General features: G+C 46.0%; 1 pseudogene; it reads right to left on the bottom strand.

Annotated features, from left to right (window-relative positions):
• The window catches only part of LOC147001160 (hippocalcin-like protein 1), a 56,049-nt pseudogene that overhangs the window by 8,988 nt on the left and 27,013 nt on the right, over nt 1-20,048 (bottom strand).

The raw sequence follows: 20,048 nt of genomic DNA, 5'->3' as shown, positions 1-20,048 counted from the left end.
GTGTAGCCCTGGCTGTCCTGGAACTCACTTTGTAGACCAGGCTGGCCTCGAACTCAGAAATTCTCCTGAGTCTTCCTCCCCAGTGCTGGGATTAAAGGTCATTTGCAGTTTTAAAATGTCAAAAATTGTCCATGTGTTCTTTTCCTTTTTTCTCTTTCAAAGCTTTAAGAATATTTATTTATATAGTATGTAACAAATGTTTTTCTTCTTATATAATACATTGTGAGATTGCCTGGTACCTGCAGAGTCCTGAATAGTATGTCAGATCCCTGGAACTGGAGTTACAGAAGTTGTGAGCCACCATGTGGGTGTAGGGAACAGGACTGAACTGAGGTCCTCTGCAAGAACAGCAAGAGCCCTCTCTCCAGGATCCCAGTCCCCTTAGATTTTATTTTCTACTCAAAGAAGAAGCATCCCCAATTCACAGTGGTCCAGCCTCAATCTCTTGACTGGTGGCATGTCTAAGAACCTCTGAGTTGATAGAACACTATAGGCTAAGCCCTGTCTGGGAGGGGCTTCAGGAACAAGAAATGGAAACAAGCCTTGGCCCTGGCACATAGCTCTCATCCCAGCAGTCAGAAGGCATTGGCAACCAAATAACTTTGAGCTCCAGGCCAGCCCTGTCTACAGAAAGAGTACCCTGCCTCAAAAACAAGAAACAAAACTGAAAAGGCAGAACTACGGTCCTGGAGGGCCTGCATAGAGGGATGCAGGCCCTCTCAAGACCGCCCCCCCCCCCAGTGATGACGGACTGCCAGATCCTCTCTTTTCTTGCTACACGCACTTCCTACCTCACAGCCTTGCTTCTACCAAGGTTTAGTGTCTTGAAAACTTCTCCAGCCACAGAGTCTGCCCTAAGAGGACAAATGCGACTGCTGGTGGCTGAGGGGTCACCACAGGCCTAGGATAAGCACACAGATGAAGAGCTAGCTGCTCTCCATGGAGCCCACTACCCAGGGCTCTAATTCACACCCCAACACAGCGTAGGAGCATATCATGACTCTTTGGGAAGGGATATAAATACCCTAGTTTTATTGTAGGTAATTCATTTTGGAAACTCAATTAACAAGACACATTTAAAATTGAAGCCCCACTGGGAACACGGAAGTGGAGGTAAGAATAGGGTAGCCAACAGTGGGAAGGTGGTACACCTGGTCATGTTTGGTCCAAAGAATCCCTTAGTAGAGAAGGACATGAGATGCAAAAAGAGATGTCTGGGGACAATCCAGTAATATTGATGGAGAAGGAAGGGAGAAAGGAGGGGAGGAGGAAGGAAGGAATGAAGAAGGAAGGAGGAAGGGAGGGAAGGAGGGAGGGAGGGAGGGAGGGAGGGAGGGAGGGAGGGAGGGAGGGAGGGAGGGAGGGAGGGAGGATGGAAGGAAGGAAGGAAGGAAGGAAGGAAGGAAGGAAGGAAGGAAGGAAGGAAGGAAGGAAGGAAGGAAGGAAGAAATGAGGGAGAGGGAAAAGGAGGCCAGGGGAAGGAGAAGGGAACTGGAGAACCTAGAGGAAGGGACAATGAGCTGCGCCCAGGATGTGGCTACTAGGATGTTACTGTCAGAGACAGGCCCTCAGGAGGCCCTCAGGCAGGAGAAAAAACTGTGAAACAAGGTGAGCAAGAAACCCCAGAAAAGAGGGCAGAATTTGGGGTGGTAGTATTGGAGAGAAAAGACCTAGACCCGGTGAAGCCATGTAGCTCCAAGGCCCTCACCACTGAACCATTCACACAGGCAAACTTACAACATGTCTCTGGCCTGTAGTTCACTTAGAAATGTCACCCATCAGATATATCTTGCTAACCAGAGAACTGACCATCAGAGTGCTGCAGAACCTCTCCTAAGTGAGCCAGGACCTGACTCCAGGTTACCCGGCTATGGGATTGTGCTGGTATGACAGTCCCAGAGAGGGCAATGTGGAAACAGCTGCATTGCCACCATAGCTAGCCCTGTGCTTGTAGCTCCTCTTCATGATCAACAGCCCTGCACCCGACAGCCTTGCCACAGACCCTTGGTTTCCAGCTCACACATGCAGCATCCACTCACCTCATTGAACACACATCACTGCTGTGTCTGTGATTTATCATCTAACGGATGCTACTAGAATGCCAAACTCCTTGTACCTGCTCTGCAGATATCTGCCAGGAGGAGGCTGCAGTGCAGACAGCCTTGCAGGTGTTGGAGGAGAGGCTTCATTTCCCTTATTTCCCATTCCCTTTCCAATGGCTTGAAGATCTGCTCCTTACCAAATATTTCAAAGGAGGGAGCTACAGAACACAGGGCTGTGCCTCTGCCCAGCCTTTGCCTCCTCCCTGGTATCAGGCTGCTAATTAGAATGCATGCTTTGCATCTGTTTATGGCATTCTTGCTGTTGTGGTTATAGTACACACACACACACACACACACACACACACACACACACAGATGGCCTTGTTCTCAGGATGTACTAATACTAATTTGGAGGCAGGAAGAACTTTGACATAGCTAGCATCCAAGCAGATCCCGAGTGACTCTCTGTGGATGCAAAGAACAAGGCGTAAGCATCAGGAGGATGGAGACCACCCGGGAACCTTCAATCCATGTTTCACGGCTACCCCCGAGGTGTGGGGGTTCATGGGATGTAGAAAAGGGAAAAGGAAGGGTCTGAGCCTCAGGACCTGGTTCTGAGGAGCAATGGCTTGAAGATCTGTTCCTGCATGCAATGTCATTCAAACAAAGGGTGGTGACAATAGGAATGTGTCTGGCCATCTTAAGCACCTGGGACCAATGGCATAAGAAGTATGAGATAAGGAGGAAGAGAGAGTAGGATTGACCCTTTTCTGAAACTCCAGTAAAGAAGGGCTCTATGGCCGGACGTGGTGGCGCACACCTTTAATCCCAGCACTCGGGAGGCAGAGGCAGGCGGATTTCTGAGTTCGAGGCCAGCCTGGTCTACAAAGTGAGTTCCAGGACAGCCAGGACTATACAGAGAAACCCTGTCTCAAAAAAAAAAAAAAAAAAAAGAAGGGCTCTATGTAAAGAAGCCTCAGTCCTGGAGGGACTCCATGGAGCATAGTCCTCCTGCCCTGCCACGTTCCACTACACCCAGATGGGAAAACACACCTATACAATGCTAAGTGCTGCTGAGACTCTTGAATATCCAGCAGCTATCCCTGAGCCATAGGAACTCTCAGACAGTGCAGTCAGTGACAGTGAACCCCCTTCCTCTCCAAAGGGGACAAGGATTCAGTACAGATGCTTGGGACAGAGAACCAACAGTCATAGAGCAATCTAGCCAAAGAACCCCCAGGGTGGACAAGAAAGCAGGCTCCCAGCAGCAGAAAGCCCCCCACCCCCACCTTAGCCTCCTTCTTGACAGATACACTCCGTCACCTGGGAGAATAGATCACCAGAGAAGCCCATACTTGAGCAGGCAGTCAGGACCTGCTCCAGTGTTTTCCAGTCTCTTGGGTTCTTGAAGTATAGATGCTTGAGTCATGCTGGATTGTGGTCCCTACTCTCAAATGCCCTGCACTACAATGGCACATTTCTAGGCAGGAGAACTAGGTGCTCTGGCCAATAGATGGAATTTAGAGTCAAAACTGTAGGCCCGGAGGGGATGTTGGAAGAAGACAGAGACTCCAGGGAGTGGTAAGCGGTCTCACGTGGTTCAGCTAGGAGTTAGCAGAATGAGTCTCATCGAGAAAGAAAAGACCTAGGTTAGAGCTGGGCTCTGTCCTTTGGGTTTTGATCTATCCTGGGCCCCTTCCCTGCTAACATCCTGAGAGGCAATGAGTTTCCAAGGTACGTTTATCTGGTACCCAAAGAAGCTCCTGGCCAATACTGTGGCTGTCAAAGCCATGATCTCTTAATGCTCACTTTCATGAACCTGCTAAGTGGAGCCCACAAATGCTGGCGGCCTCATAGATGCTTCCTGGCACTTGGCCATAGATGCCTAACAGAGACCTGGATAAAATATTTAATATGAGGGACCTCATTTTAGCTCTCCTGGAGGCACTGAGACAGCAGCAAAGATGTGTGATGGACTCAGTGGTACACACCCCATTATCCCTCTGTCATTCATTAAGCAACTGAGCCAGCCTTAGTGATGTTTATTTGTCTGGGGGAAAAAAAAAACCTGACCAAAAAAAGGAATGCAGTTACAGAAAAATCACTGTGCCAGCTCCCCTGAAGAAATACCTACCTAGCCCTGGCCATGAAACTAACCCAGGCTTCATTGATCAGACAGCCCTACTTTCATCTTTTTATGGGGGAGGAATGAGGGTCCATGGATCACACAGCTACCTCCCACTTGTTTAAAGCACTTCACATTCTAGCAGGGATTACATCTGACATACAACAGCCTTGGAGCATCAAGGACATGTTATTTCACAGTAATGGGAATTGGGGAAGGGAGCTAACAGCTCCTACCCCTTCTCCCAGGGTCTGTTATGCTCTTATTGTCCTTAACACACTGAATTGTAAATTAAGGAAAGAGCAAACAAGTACCTGGGAAACTCTGTGAAAATATTTAACCTGAGCATTGTACTGCTAGTAAAAAGCTTTGCTAACAGCACAGTTGTTCTGTCGCTGGGAAAGGCTCTTGGGAGCTCCAATGTCCCATTAACGACAGCTCAGTGCTGGCTAGAAACACGCATGGTACAGTTCATCCCACCACACAGCAATCTCATCAGTCAGACTGCCAAACTGCAAGGACTGCTAGACATAGACCCTGGAGGGAAGGTGATGGGAGACGTGGGTACCAAAACCCTATGAAGTCCTGGACTCAGGAGAGACTGGGCGCATCCTCTCTGAAGTTGAACTTCAACAGACCATCTGGACTTGGCTGATGGAGAGCCTGTTCCATGTCAGGTGGAACGGAAGGTGGCAGGGGAAAATCAGCCTCAACTGTGCTCTTCCTTACAGTGACCGGCAGAATATTGTTCCTCTTCCTCGTCCTCCTCATCCTCATTTTCGTCTTCCTTGTCCTCGTCCTCCTCCACCCTGCTGTAGGTGAAACTCAAACAGCCTTAGCCTCCACTTCAGTGCAGCCCTCTGCAGAAGGCCATCACCTGAAGGAGATGCACCTGGAGCCACACAAGCTGCACTGAGGCTGGACAGACACTAGAGGGCAAAGGCTGGCAGATTCCCTAGCCCTCTGCACACACCCCTTTCAATTTCTAAACTAGGCAAGAAACCATAGTAGGTCTAAACCAGAGCTTCTCAATGGGTGGGTCCCAACTCCTTGGGGATTGCAGGACTCTTCATAGGGGTTGCCTAAAACTATCAGAAAGCACATATCTATATTACAATTTGTAACAATAACAAAATTTACAGTTATGAAGTAGCAATAAAAATAATTTTTTGGGTGGGGTGACCATGACATGAGGAACTGCATTAAAGGGTCACAGCATTAGAAGTTTGAGAACCACTAGTCCAAACTAAGTAAGTCCTTAGGGTAAAATACACAGTTATTGGGCCTGCTTGGAATACAATGGGTTAAATTCAAAGGCTGTGGACATTGTTCACCCCGTTTCTCTTATCTCTTTCCATGTGGTTGTAGGAAAATCTCATATTATATATGACTGTCATCATATTTCTTGGACAGCGCTGGGCAATACCAAGGACTCTGGAGCTGATGCCACCACACAGGGATCCTATTCACAGCAATTAGCATCCTATGACATCACTTTACTCACTGATACCAGGAGAAAGAGATAATGTGTTCCCATCCCACAGTCCTCCTCAGGTCCACAGACCTATCCTGCAAGGGCTACCTTGGACCTCTCTGGAGAAGCCAGCTATAAGGGACCAGAAGCCTGAGTCCAGCCAGGGAGGCAGAGGCTACAGTGAGAGAGGTACTCTCCTCTTCTGAGTGGGACAACAGCCAGCCACCCAGTGAGATCTATGGGAGGGAGACTAGAGTGTTACTGCAACCTCAGCCTGCCATCTGAACCATAGATCCCATGTCACAGTACTAGTCACTGCAAAACCATCCTGACTCCCAAGCCACATTCCAGGAGCGCACACTCCCAATTCCCCAGAGCCTAAATGACTGTTTAAAAAAAAAGGCAGCAGAGCCATTGAAATAACTCCCTGGGAAAAGGCACCAGGCACCAAGCCTGATGACTTGAGTTTAAGCCTGAGAACTCACGTGGTAGGAGGAGAGAACTGAATCCCAGAGGTTGTGTCCTCTGACCTACATTCACTGGATCACTTGCCCACCACACACAAACTAATCCATATGCATAAAACTTAAGCAACAAGGTAAAAGTGCAATGTAAAAGGAGAAAGAGGGGCAGCTGGCAAGGCTGCATGGAAAGCCTCACCCTACACTGACAGACCTCTCTCCCTCTGCTCTTTCCCAAGCACGAGAGGCCCCACAAGAGTTGGGGAACCAGAGAAGGTGGAGAAAAGAACAGGAAATCCCCAAGAACTTTTTATTAACAGAAAAAGCTACTGTAACAGGATGGGAGCCATGTGGGTGACTCTCCTCACCAAGCTAGGCTCATCTGGGTCACACCAACTCCAGTCACCCAGGAAGCTCCTACTCACACCCTGCAGGCTACTCAGACACAAACATCCCACCACTCCTTGGGGGTGGATTTCCCAGACTCCATGGTCACTCTCCCCAACATCCCGAATGGAATTTCTGACCTTCTCTTAAGACTTACACTTTTGGGACATCATTACTGTGTTTTTCCCCTCTTTGGGCCCTGGTAAATATGTTTCAGCCCCAGGGTCTCTGCATCTGCAGATCCTCCACCTCTCAGCCCTTCTTGCTGTCTGTTTCAGAGAGGGTCAGTCCTTGGGTGTATGTGCTTCTCTTGGAAGAGGCCTCTAGGATTAGCATCAATTCTCATCTACCTTCAGACTCTGGTCCTGTTTTGTTTAGAGCACTTTCTCAGACCAGGTACTGAATTCCCTTCTCCTCTTCTCTTTTCTTCTCTTTTTTTCTCTTTTTTTCTCTTTTCTTCTCTTTTCTTTTCTTCTCTTCTCTTCTCTTCTCTTGTGTGTGTGTGTGTGTGTGTGTGTGTGTGCAGGCATGTGTGTGTGTATGTTACAAACTATATTAGTTAGATTTTTCCTGCTATGAACAGACACCATGAGCACGGCAACTCTTACAAAGAACAGCATTTCATTGGGGCTAGCTTACAGGTTCAGAGGTTCAGTCCATTATCATCAAGGAGGGAACATGGCATCATCCAGGCAGGCATGGCGCAGGAGGAACTGAGAGTTCTACATCTTCATCTGAAAGCTGCTAGCAGAATACTGACTTCCAGGCAGCTAGGACGAGGGTCTTAAAGCCCACACCCACAGTGACATGCCTACTCCCACAAGGCCACACTTACTCCAAAAGTGCCACACCTTCTAATAGTGCCAATCCCTGGGCTGAGCATATACAAACCATCACACACACCCTCATGCACACACACATGCACCCTCATGCACACACACATATGCACCTTTATACACATACACATGCACCCTTATACACATACACACATGCATGCTTTCCCATGCAGGATACAGAGGTTGACAAGAGAATGTTTTTTCCTTCTTTTTGCTTCTCTTTACTCTGCACTTCTCCCAAGACAGGGTTTCTCTGTGTAGCCCTGGCTATCCTGGAACTCACTCTGTAGACAAGGCTGGCCTCAAACTCACAGAGACCCACCTGCCTCTGCTTCATGAATGCTGTGATTGAAATTGTGTGCTGCCACTGCCCAGCTATATTTTCGTTTTAAAAAAGATTTTTAAATTTCTATTCACTTGTATGTCTGTGTGTATGTATGCTTAGAGAGGTGGGAAGAAGTCAGGGCTCTGCAACTGAAGTTACTGGTGACTCACAGAACCAGATGTGGGCGCTGTGAAGTGAATTCACAGTACTACTTGTTTGTAAGCGCAGAGCCAGGTCTACAGGCCTCAGAGTCCTGCCCCTGTTTTTGAGTCAGGGCCTCTCAATGAACCCAGAGAGTACTATTCACCATTTTGTGTAGACTAGCCAGCCAGAACTACCCTAGAATTGGTTCCTGTTGTCTCTATCCCACAGTGCCAGGGTCACAGCAAACAAGGACATATGTGTCTCTTTACTTGGATGCTGGGGATCTGAACCCAGGTCCTCATACTTACACACAGGGAACACTCCACCTCTCAGACTGTTGGGCACTGCATTTCTATATTTAATACTTTGCCACCATGAACCCCCACAGTGCCCCCAAACAAGGCAGGGTACACACACTGTTTATAACTGTGAGTCAGGGCTGCATGACATTTCAGAGGCTCAGCATGAGGCCCAAGAGACTCTTCCTATCCTGAAGATTCAAACACTTTGTGACCTCCAGGGTTAGGGACTCAGGAAGGAATGTGATGGATATGGGTGAATTAGTCTTCTAGAAAGCTCCATTCTGGCACAATAGTGACAGTAGAATGGACACGCAGGAATGTGTCACACTAGGGGCTGTTCACTTCCCAGATGCTGATGTCCCTCCTTTTGGACAACAAACCAGCTATGGGGTCCCAAGTAAGGCTTCTTGTTCCTTCCCAAGAGGTCATTATCATCAAAGATGCTCATCACCAGACCAGACCTTTTACAGGCCTCTGCATCTGTATGGGACCAGCAGGACATCTGTGCAGCTAGTTCCCTGTGGTGGAGGAGGGGAAAACAAAAAGCAATGTGTGGGTTTGTGCCAGGGCCAGAGCTAAGGAGAACTCACTGCCCTGCAGCACACAACAGCTGCCCAATGACGAAGTGATAGTATCCCCACAGGGACAGAGGTGGGCCAGCTAACATGGAGCACAACCAAGATGACCAACCCAAGCAGACTAGGAAGTGGCAATGGGGATAGCTGGAAAGACATGAAAGGCAGGGCAGATCCAGGCCCTCACGGTCCTCACCTAATGTCCAGCTTTACGGAAATCTTGGGGAATTAGCAAGTCAAAAATCTCAGGACACAATCGATGCTCGACTTCACAGTAGAAGCTCAAGGCTGAGCCAGAGGAACAGACACCTGTGTTATACAAATAGTCTTCTTCCTGTGGGCTGAGTCCACACCCTGTGGTTTTGAGACAGGTCTCATGTATCCCAGGCTGGACACTGAACTCATTATGTAAAGGACGATGACTTGAACTCCTGATCCTCCTGCCTCGGTTTCCCAAGGGCTGGGGTTAGAGCCATGCACCACTGCATGCATTTTGTGGTGCACTTAGGGATAGACTTTAGACTTCAGTGAATCTTTGGCAAGCATTCTACCAACAGTTGTAGCCAACTCCAGCCTATCTTCCCTCCTCTCCCTCCCCCTCCCGTTTTCGTGTGACAGAGTCTTTTTTTTTTTTTTGAAACAAGGTTTCTCTGTGTAGCCCTGGCTGTCCTGAAACTTGCTCTGTAGACCAGGCTGGCTTGGAACTCACACAGATCCATCTACCTCTGCCTCATGAGTACTGGGATTAAAGGAGAGCCTCACCACCATCTGGCTATGATAGAGTCTTTCTATTCAGCCCAGGCCAGCCTTGAACTCAAGACACTCCTCAGTCTGCTGAAATTACTGGAGCACAGCATGCCTTAAGTGCTCTTTTGAAGGATATGTAAGACATTGCTACAAGCAGGAGAGGGCAGAGGCCTCCAATTCGTTCCCCAAGTTCCTCTACAGATGGACGTCTTGTGCAGTCAGTCCTGGTGGAATGGAGTCAGAATAGGCTTCTCTGCCTTGTTGCTCAGCACCCAGGCTCAGGTTAGCACATTGGCCCCAGGCTTGATGCAGCAGGTTTTTTGGGATCCCTGAGACAGCTATGAAATGACTCACACATGGACTCCTGATTGGCTGGGATGACAGGTCATATCAACTGTGTTCTGATGCTGCAGGCCAAGAAGCCAGGAATGGCCTTTCCCCCAGTAGCCAGGGGAATGGCATGGGGCCTCTAGGACTGGTTCTGCGTGGTCAATGACTCAGGCTGCCCTGGCCAGTGGCCAGCACCAAACACTCCTTGGAGGTCCCAGCAGTAACCCAAGGGTGCTGAGCCAGGCCTAGCATAGAACAGGGTAGAATATCTCTCATTGCTCCTGACTGAGCCTATGTGTGTCCCTCTCTAAAAGGAGCTGTAGTTTACTGGTCAGGCTTCAATGGGACATGCAGATTTGGTGGTCCCTGGGTCAATCCCTGCCTACAGCCTTCCCTTCTAGCCATATGTTCTTGCTACCTTGATTTCTTTGAGTCCTGTCTCCTTAGCTGTAAACCAAGAGTGAAGATCCCTGTGTGTGGCGTTTACAGCCTATTTCTATGAAAGGAAGGGAAACAGAAGCTATGAGGAGACAGAGACAAACTGAACCACCAGGCAAATGCTCAGTGGGGACATTGGAGGACTTTTACTGTGAAAGACCACAGGCTTCCTCAATGAGCTACATCTGAGTACAGCACCCTGTGAGGAGGGAAGCCAATGACCTGAAAGGCTTCTTTTGCAGGTCACACCTAGCGCAGTGGCATTAAAAACCGTGTTCTGCGCTGGTAAAGAGCCTAGGGTCACTGTGATCTGGAAGCATCCCTGGGTAGGACCAGTGATGTCTTACTCCTATACTTCAAAGAGGAAATGAGGGGAGGGAAGGAAGGATGTAGCCAGGCAAACATCAGGGCAGGGAGCACAGAGGCTCCTGTTTCTGAGGGGCAGGTCTAGTACAGGGGTCCAAAAACCAAGGGCTTGCCAGACACAGGGGTTGGGTTTCAGGAGGAGGAAGGCCCCTTCTCTCATGGCAGCAGGTATCCTGGGAAGTCCATGCCTACTGTTTGGGAATAGGAGTGTGAGGGTTAGGGACCCTCAGGCAGTGGCTCACACTTCATACCATACATATTGCAAAGTTTACAGACACACACACACCAAGAACCCTCCCCCAACACAGAGATGTGTTACCTCACTGACTACTCAGAGGCTCCCATCCCTCCTGGCTCCAGTGAGAGCCCAGGAGGAAAAGCTGTTAGAAGGAGGACTCCTTAGAGTACCACATAGGACTCCAGTAGATATCCCCACTGGGAGCTCGCTATTCTTACACACAGGAATATGAGTCCTTTGCTCATTCATTCATCCAGCCACCTTTACCATATATGCATGGACTTGGCTTGAAGATGTGCTGAGCGAATGACCCTAACCTTGGGCAGATGGAGAAGATGCTGACTGGTGGACAGGAAAGATGGATGCTCAGAGGAAGCCTCAGTGTGCTCAGAGGTGAGTCACTATGACACAGAGAGAGCAGGAACATGTGGGGAAATTAGGGAGGGAGGGAACAGGTCATTACCTACAACCACTGAGTTGTCACTCAGTATATGCTGAGCTGTGAGCTATAGGCTGTGACTCATTGCAACCCCATCAGTCTGACCCATCTTCCCATCTTCTCTGGCTACGAATATCTCCACTGCTTCTGTTTCCATGGCTGCCACTGGGCCTTTGCTCCCACACCTTCTTCAGGCTCTCTCCGAGCTCACATCTCTTACCTCCTGGAATACTTTGTCAAAAAGGGAAGCCTCTACACACAACCTTCTAAGCCTAACCTCTCTCCAGCTTTACTTTTCCCAATATTATAATGAGTTCAAGGCCCAGGCTTTACTTTGCTTTTCTTTGCCATTAGAAGCCAGAGCCCTCAAGCTCACTGGGGACAGAGCATATTCTCAATACATGCTGAGCACAGCCATATGGCCTGCCAAAGTGGACAGCTGGCAACAGGCTGTGCCCCAGACTTATACATGCTTTCATGCACAGGCAGGTGGGTGGGAATGGAGGAGGTGCCCATCATCAGAGAGATCTTTCTACTGATCATCCTCTGACTTCTGACCGCATAGCAAAGTTCTGACATAAGATTAAGAACTGTCTGACCCAGACTCTCCTCATTCAGTGCCCAGGTGTGTGTGGCTACAGAGGAGTCACTTTGTGTACACCAAAGCATCCAAGGGCCTCAGGATGAGAAGAGACACTATAGGCTAGACCTTGTACTCCTCTGACCTCTTTGTCTGCTCCAGCTTCCAGACATCAGTTTCCAGGCTTGAATGGACCCTACCATGCACTTGTGCATGGATGGCATCTGGAGTCGAGGACCCTGGGGCCTGGAGGCATGTATGCAGGTGACATTCAGTCATATAGACTCAGGAACTGCTCTCTTTATCCCCAGCACTGCACACGATATTCCATTGTTTGTATTTTTGATTGAGGAGACCCAAAGACCCTCTTTCCAAGGACAAGGGCCTCTTTCTGGGTATCTCCTTCAGACTCCCTGACAACCTGGACAGAGTATCTATGGAATGTAGGGGAGTGAAGAAAAAGGCAGCAGGAGATATCCTCTCCCTCCAGGAGATGAAGGCCAGAAAGGAACTCCACCCACAGGCAGTCCTGAGGACACCCTGTGCCATGAAATTCCCTCTATGAATGCTGTAGGAGCTTGGGTGTCTTGGGCTGGGGGTAGGGGTGAGGGAGACCCAGCCACTCCCAGTCTGCTGGGAACTGCTGGTCTAAGTCTCTAGGGAATTAGCTGCATTTACCAGAAGCCAGGGAGAGAAGTACTGCTTGGCATTTGCCTCTGCATCTTGCAGACCTCTTGAGGTAGTAGCCATTGGGATTAGAAAGAACCATGACACATGCACAATCTCTGAAACAATGGTGGTGATGTTGGCCTCATGGTTCATCCTGGTACTTACAGGGTTCTTCTTACCTCTCAGCCTCAGTTTCCAGACCTCCTCTGAGATCACTGAAGAGGCTGTCCCCACAGTATCTACAAATGGAATCCCTTTAATCCATAGCTCTAATGCTCTGCAGGCCTATTGGCTTTGAGGTGACTTATCTAGGGTCAAGTGGAGGCCAAGGCAGAACAGGGATCAGAACCACTGGGGGATGATGCACAGGCTCGACAAGCTGTTAGACCATGCCCGTGGAAAAGAAGACCACAGGTCACATAGGGCACTGGCACCTGGATGAGCTCACAACATCCCTTCACTTGTCCCAAGTACCCAAACAAAGCTGATTGTGTGTGTGTTTACATGTGTATGCACGTGTGTACCATGTGTGCATTTGTGTATGCATGTTCTATGTGTGTGTGTGTGTATATAATTGCTATGATCCCCCATTAACAGAAGACTGGTGAGATACTGGTCACCCTCAGCTGCAATAACATTGTCACAAAGCCAGTGTGGGTGACGGTCATAGCCATGGCTCTCTGGACTCATAACATTAATTATAACTCAACTGGTGACTGGGCTATCCAGATGCAGCTGTGTGTGACTCCTGGACCTTTTTCCCTTCTGGTCATTAGGAAACTTGGTGGAGCATCCTGGTTGGGCTTGGGAAGGCTCAAAGGAGCATCCAAGGTCCTGCTCTGGACCTTACTGGGGCTGATCCCAGCCAGACCTTTTTCTCAAAGCCCATATTGTCCAGACATGCTTCCCTGGCTCAGAAAATGGCACATAGAAAATGTACACATGGAGTAAAAATATATCCCAACACAGACAGCACACAAGCCATCACCAATCTGGGCAAAGATACACACAGTCAGCATCATGAATATAACATAGCCCCCTGTAGAGCCAGCTCTGAAGGCCATCTCTTACATCCCTGTCTGCTTGCCCACATGGGGACTGGAGGCCTCTTCCCAGTGAACAGTATTATGGGACTGTTCCTAAATAGTCTTGTACCTTACTCAGAACTGTTATTGTCCCCTGAGATCCTGAGGACAGACCAAGGAGGGAGGCCCTCTGTTACCTCCATTTCCTTGAGAGGGAAAATGGGGCTCACAGGGAGGCTAGTAATTGACTCAAGAGCTAAGTGGAAGTCAGTATGGGACCTGAAAGTCCTGTCACCCGAGCACAACTTCTCTTCCTAGGCTACAGCACTGTCTCAGTTTCCCCTTATGGTGCAGAGTCTCTCCATTCACAGCAATGATCATACTTGCAATGTTCTTACTGAACCAAGCACTGGTTTGCCCCAGAGCCTGTTCTAAAGAGCAGGAGGACCTAGGACTTCCCTTGCTCTGCAGACTGGGGGTAGGGGTGGGGACTGTGTGTCTGCCCTCCTCCCACCCAGCCAGGTTGACTGGACACCATGAAGTCAAGAGGGCATCACTTCATTCATTACCTCGCATCAATGCGTAGCCAGGAGCTATAAACAAAGCAGGCACTCAATACTCAGTGCTTTACAAAGGACTACCCCTGAATTCAGACTCAGACCAAAAATCCAAGATCTAGACTAGAAAAGCCATGCACTTCCCTAACAGATATGTGCACATTAGGGTGGGAATATGCACGTTAGTACAGGTACCCGTGGAGGCCTGAAGAGGGCACCCGATCCCCCAGAGCTGGAGTTATCAGTGATTGTGAGCCTCTCAACATGGGAGGAACTGAACTAGGGTCTGCTCAAAGAACAGTAAGAACACTTAAGCACGGAGCCACCACACCAGTCCCCATATGTATTTTTTATTAGATATTTTCACTATTTACATTTCAAATATTATCACCTTTCACGTTTCCCCTTTGAAAATCACCTATCACTTCCCCTACTCCCTATGCTCCCCAACCTACACACTCCAGCTTCCAGGCATTCCCCTATACTAGGGCATAGCACCATCACAGGACCAAGGGCCTCTCCTCCCATTGATGACTGACTAGGCCATCCTCTGCTACATATGCAACTGGAGCCATGGGATTCTTTTTGGTTGGTGGTTTAGTCCCAGGGAGCTCTGGGGGGTACTGGTTGGTTCATATTGGTGTTTCTCCTATGGGGCTTCAAACCCCTTCAGCTCCTTGGGTCCCATATGTATTTTTAACTGACTTTATTTTAGAGCAGTTTTAGGTTCATAGAAACATTGAGAGACAGGCACAGAGACATTCCCTGGGCCCATCTGGTCAACACCCTCCACCAGAATGGGGCATCTGTAGCATGGACAATCATTGTCCTCACTCGGTCTACAGCCTACACAGCATTCATGCTTTGAGCTGCATGTTCTGGGTTCACAGATGCATGTCTTCTACAATGTATACAGACCAGCTTCACTGACCTCAGATACCCCGTGCTCCACCTTGTCCATATTTTCTCAAAGTGTTTCAAAGCCCCCAGATTCAATAGGTTCCAGGAGTTTTGATTTGACATTCATGGGGTCAAAGTGCAGGCAGATGGTGGAACCTGTGGAAGGTCATCAGACACACAACCTGGTGGTTGCAGCAGAAATCACCAGACAAGTAGGTATACAAACAATGTCAGCTACTGATTTCCTCATCCTGCCTTCCCCACAACCTTGGTCAAGAGCCATGCTCCAAGGGGCTCACTGAGGGAGAAGAGACTCTGGGACATGCCATGTCACTCTTGGCTAAGTGGAACACCCACAATGCAAATTCCTCAGCCCAGGCCCTGCTTTATGTGTTAACCCTTGTTAACCAAATTGATTACAGAGTACACATGACATGATTTCATGCAGTCAGGAAGAAAAGTGAAATCATGATACTTGCACAGAAACAGAAGGAACTAGAAATCATTGTTAAGCAAAATGAAGCAGAATAAAAAAGGGAGGTATGTGTGGTGTGTTTGTATGTATGCCTGTGAATGTATGTATATGGTGTGTGTGTGCATGTGCTGTGTGGTGTATGTGTGTGTGTATGTTGTGATTGTAAGTATGTGGTATGTGTGCATGTGTATGTGTGGTGTATGTGTATATGTGTGAATGTATCTATGTGGTATGTATGTGACTGTGTGGGGGTATGTGTGGTGTGTGTATGTGTGTTACTGTACATGGTGTGTGTGCATGTGTATGTGTGGTGTATGTGTGTGAATATAAGTATATGGTATTATGTGCGTGTGCGTGTTTTTGTGGGGGCATGTGTATGGTGTGTATATTGTGTTTATGTGTGTGTGCTTGGTGTATGTGTGGTACATGTATGTTTATACGTGTGGTGTGTGTGTATGTGTTAATGTACGTATGTAGTATGTGTGACCTTATTAGCAGAGACCCAAGAGGACGTTCTTCCTGTATCCCAAGAAAATGACTGTTGGCCATGTTTCTGTTTTGTCTGTTGGGTTCTGAGGTTACAAGTGTGTAAAACCACATCTTACTTTCAATTGCATTTCAGTCATTGGGCACAAGCTGTTTTTACAGCCAACTTGTTGTGGTAAATATTACTTGTGGATTTCTTACCACCACATAAATTATAGATGTATGAAATAATAATAATAATATGAATAAGAGAAAAATAAATGATAATAATCTAATAATAAGAAATAAAATGAAATAATAATACTATGTATATATATATAAATTTTAGAAATATACATTTTATATAAAGATTTATAGATTTATAGATAATATATTGATATATATATTTATTGATATATAGATAGATGTATAGGTGTATAGATATATACATATAGATATGTACTTATGTAGATTAATAGGTGATATAGAGATATATAGATGTATAGATTGAAGATATATAGATGTTATATGGATATATAGATGAATAGATAGATATAGAAATATGTAGATCGCTATATCGATATATTGTTGTAGGTTGAAATGTTACATAAGGACAGGTCACTGTATTGACTGTACTGATTAAGATATATAGATGGTATATACATATATAGATGAATAGATATAAAAATATGTAGATCGATATATATCAATATATTGTTGTAGGTTGAAATGTTACATAAGGACAGGTCACTGTACTGACTTAAGGGAGTGAGGAAGATGGCAACTCAATAAGAACAAAACTGTGAGCTAACCTGGACACGTCAGACCTCCCAGCCAAAAACCAAGGAGCATCCAGAGTCTGGCTCATTGCCCCAGGCACATATGTAGCAGAGGACTGCCTTGTCTCTCTGTCCACAATGGGACAGAAGCAGAATGTACTTAAATAAATAAAAAAATTAATTAAAGAAGGAAAAATGAAACGTAATTGAATATACATACATATATATATATATGTTATCTGGCAGAAAAAAATGGCATTAATTCAATACTCTTTGACCTTGCTCCTGTGTGCAATATCAGTTGCTGTGATCTGTAACATGACACACAACTACAGCCAATGGCCTGTGTCACAATCATCTGAGCTGACTAAACCCTGAAAGAGCATTGGACATATCTCCAAAGTAAGAAATTCAATATTGCTTGGGCCAAGCTAAAGTCCCCAATTTACATATCTATCAATCTGGTCTGTCTTCATTCACAAGACATGAATAAATACATGCTGGAAAATTACAAAGTCGCTTACCCTATCACCATCAGGTCTTTTTTTTTAATGGTGACTCCAAGGTTAGTGATAACAGGTGTCTCAGCCGGGCGTGGTGGCGCATGCCTTTAATCCCAGCACTTGGGAGGCAGAGGCAGGCGGATCTCTGAGTTCGAGGCCAGCCTGGTCTACAAAGTGAGTTCCAGGACAGCCAGAGCTACACAGAGAAACCCTGTCTCGAAAAACAAAAAAAAACAAAAACAAAACAAAAAAAAAACCCAGGTGTCTCACAAAAGGTGCCTCACTTGGCTACCAGTCCAGTGTAAGGAGAAAGAACAACCTTGGAATCAATCACACATCGGGTTAAATCTAAGCTGAATACTTAGCTTATATAGCGCCATTCCATTCCATGACGTTGGTACTCGATAATGTAATAAGGACCAGCATTTATCACTCTCTGGTTAATGACTCTGAGCTCATTTATATTGTCAAAGAAGGTCTTAAATATTCCAACAAAGCTACATTACAAGAAAAACACTCTAACCCCAAATGTATGGAGATGACAGAGTTCCTTAAAGAGGAAATGACCAAATCACTTAGAGAAATCCAGGAAAACACACAAAAAAAAATGTAGAAAAATCAATGAATGCCAAAAAGAAGGCCAGGATAACACAAACCAAAATGTAGAGGAAGCCAAAATTCCTATAAATAAAGCCAAGAAAGAACACACCAACGGGTGAAGTAAACAAAACTATTCAATACATAAAAGTGGAAATAGAAGCAAAAAAGAAAACTCAATCTTAGGAAATAGTGGAAATAAAAATTTAGGACTGCAAAAAGGAACTACAGAGGCAAGGTTCACCCACAGAACACAGACATGGAAGAAATATCTCAATCATTGAATAAGCAATGGAAGGAATGGGTAAATCAGACAGTGAAAATGTTAAGTCTAAATCTTCCTGATATAAAATATTATGGAAATCTAGGACACTGTAAAAGGACTAAACATAAGAATACTTAGGAAGAGAGGAAGGAAAATCCTCCTCAAAGTCTCAGAAAGTATTGACAACCAAATCCTAGAAGAAAAGCTTCCTAACAAAAAGAAAACACAAGAATCATCAAAACATCAAACAGAAGGGATCAAAAGAATAAAGTCTCTTCCCTGTGTAATAATCAAAACATACAGTTCAAGGAAAGAATACTAAGAGCTGCAAAGGTAAAAAGCCAGGAAAAACATAAAGGAAGATCTATTAAGATCACAGATGTCTTCTCCTTGGAGTCTGTAGACGCCAGAAGGGTTTGTACACATATGCCGCAGAAACAACAGATGTCTGGATTTTAATATGTAATAAAATGACTACACCGTAAATGGAAAAAATTAAGATAGTCCACGATAAACTCAAATTTAAGCAAACATACAGACCTACACAAAGAGATAGAGGTAGAATCTAACCCGAGGAAGTTAAGGATACACATGAAAACATGGGTAGTAAATAATCTCCTACTGTCTACAAAAGAATGGAAAGCACACACACAGCCCAACACCAACACCACCCGCAGCTGCAACAACAACAACAAAATACAAGGAGTTAGCAATCACCATTTATTGACTCATTCAATAAAAATAAGTTTTGATTTGGGAGAAAATGTAGCTGTAAGTTGGCCCAGGACTTTGAGGTTTTTGTGTTTGAAAACTATAAAACTTTCTGTCTCAGGTTGGGTGTGGGCGGTGAGGGTTTGAAGATAAACTTCTGAGTATACTTTTGTGATTCTCACTGATCAGTAGTGACTTAATTCCAATAAATTCTTTTTTTTTTCCTTTTTTTTTCCCCAGACAAGGTTTCTCTGTGTAGCCCTGGCTGTCCTCGAACACACTGTAGACTAGTTGGGCATCTAACTCAGAAATCTGCCTGCATCCGCCTCCCGAGTGCTAGGATTAAAGGAGTGCACCACCACCACCCAGCCCAATAATTCTTATCCTTTGCATTGTCCTGGTGTGTGAGTTGTGTTGAACCTCAGTGTTCCCAACAACTTAAAAGCTTTACCACACTGCTGACATTCATAGCATCTGTCTCCAGTATGAATAGTCTCATAAAAAGAAAATATACATAAAAAGAAGCTCAATTAAAAAGCTTTACCATACTAAATAGATTCACAATGTTTCGACCCAGGTCAAATTCTTCCATGATGAAGATGACTAAAAAATTGTGCAAAGGCTTTCCCATATTAAATATACTCAGAGGGTTTCTCCCTCAGCCTTTCCATGGCTAGGAACAGATCTCATGACCGAACAAACTCTGAGAAAAGCAAACATTTAAATTGGGGTTTCTCTGTCATGCGGTTTGTCTTGTGTATGCCTAAAGAACTATGACATACAAAGGCTTTACTACATTCATAACATTCACATGGGTTCTCACTTGTATGTGATCTTTTATGTCATTGTAGAGGACCATGACATCAAATGCTTTACAAAACTGATTACCTTCCTAAGGTTTCTGTCTTCTATGTGTTCTTTAAAAATAATGGAGACTATAGAGTTGTAAAGAGTCTTTACCACATTGATTGCTTTTATGAGGTTTCTTTCCAGTGTGGAATCTTTTAGGTTTTGAAGAAGAGTGGGATATGCACAGGCTTTAGCACACTGACTACATTCATGAGGTTTCTATCGAATATGGGTACTTTTTTTTTTTTTTTCCCGAGACAGGGTTTCTCTGTAGCCCAGGCTGTCCTGGAACTCACTCTATAGACCAGGCTGGCCTCGAACTCAGAAATCCGCCTGCCTCTGCCTCCCGAGTGCTGGGATTAAAGGCATGTGCCACCTTTATGATTACAGAGACAATAACTTTGTGAAAAGGTTTTACCACATTGATTACACTCATAGGGTTTC

The sequence above is a fragment of the Mus caroli genome, unplaced genomic scaffold (assembly GCF_978045245.1).
Source record: "Mus caroli unplaced genomic scaffold, Mus_caroli_1 scaffold_14, whole genome shotgun sequence".
Taxonomy (NCBI): domain Eukaryota; kingdom Metazoa; phylum Chordata; class Mammalia; order Rodentia; family Muridae; genus Mus; species Mus caroli.
This window is presented reverse-complemented; position numbering and strand designations above follow the sequence as displayed.